The following is a 1,176-nucleotide window of genomic DNA, read 5'->3' as shown; positions in this document are numbered from 1 at the left end:
GATCACGGGTAGTCTATTAGATATACTTATATATATATATATATATATATATATATATATATATATATATATATATATATATATATATGAAGGCTTCCATCAGTCTTGACAGACTATGGATACCCACTGTAAGGGTGCCTGCGCGTGAAATTTGTGTGGCAAGACTTGCGCAACCTCTAACCACGCCTCTCCTGAGTCAACATTGTTGCATACCAGTGGCAAGTTGAGGTACAAGACGACTGGAAACAATGCCGAGATAAGCGGAGAGCACATACAGCGCCTAGAATTCCCAAATGGTGACCCATCTGGTATTAGCCAGGCTCAACGTTGCTTAACTTCGGTGATCTGACGAGAACCGGTGTGTCAACGTGATTATGCCGTATTTATATTTTATATATATATATATATATATATATATATATATATATATATATATATATATATATATATATATATATATATATATATATATATATATATATATATATATATATATATATATATATATATATATATATATATATAAAACATGTATAATATATAAAACAACATCAAGTTTCGAATTTAAGTTAAATCACTTAATAAGAACACTCTAACTGCAAAATAAAATATAAGTATAATAATTAATATAACTTAAATATAGGATTCGAAGGTAAAATACAAAAACAAGCAGATAAAAACTTTAAATAAATTTACAATATAACAATAATAATTCCAAAAAAATACGAAAATAATATTTATATAAGTTAAATTTGCAATATAACAATAATAATTCAAAAAAATATGAAAATAATATTGATATAAGTTAAATTTACAATATAACAATAATAATTCAAAAATATATGAAAATAATATTGATATAAGTTAAATTTACAATATAACAATAATAATTCAAAAATATATGAAAATAATATTTATATAAGTTAAATTTGCAATATAACAATAATAATTCAAAAATATATGAAAATAATATTGATATAAGTTAAATTTACAATATAACAATAATAATTCAAAAAAATATGAAAATAATATTTATATAAGTTAAATTTGCAATATAACAATAATAATTCAAAAATATATGAAAATAATATTGATATAAGTTAAATTTACAATATAACAATAATAATTCAAAAAAATATGAAAATAATATTGATATAAGTTAAATTTACAATATAA

At 20.4% G+C, this 1,176-nt stretch overlaps 1 pseudogene; it reads right to left on the bottom strand.

The window, feature by feature from the left end:
- Positions 1-268: 268 nt before the first annotated feature.
- On the bottom strand, positions 269-385 carry LOC145263508 (5S ribosomal RNA; annotated as a pseudogene).
- Positions 386-1,176: the final 791 nt, after the last annotated feature.

Source organism: Euprymna scolopes, chromosome 38 (genome assembly GCF_053919585.1).
Source record: "Euprymna scolopes isolate OS-2025 chromosome 38, ASM5391958v1, whole genome shotgun sequence".
Taxonomy (NCBI): domain Eukaryota; kingdom Metazoa; phylum Mollusca; class Cephalopoda; order Sepiida; family Sepiolidae; genus Euprymna; species Euprymna scolopes.
Note: the sequence above shows the minus strand (reverse complement) of the source record. Positions and strands in the feature narration are given on the sequence as shown.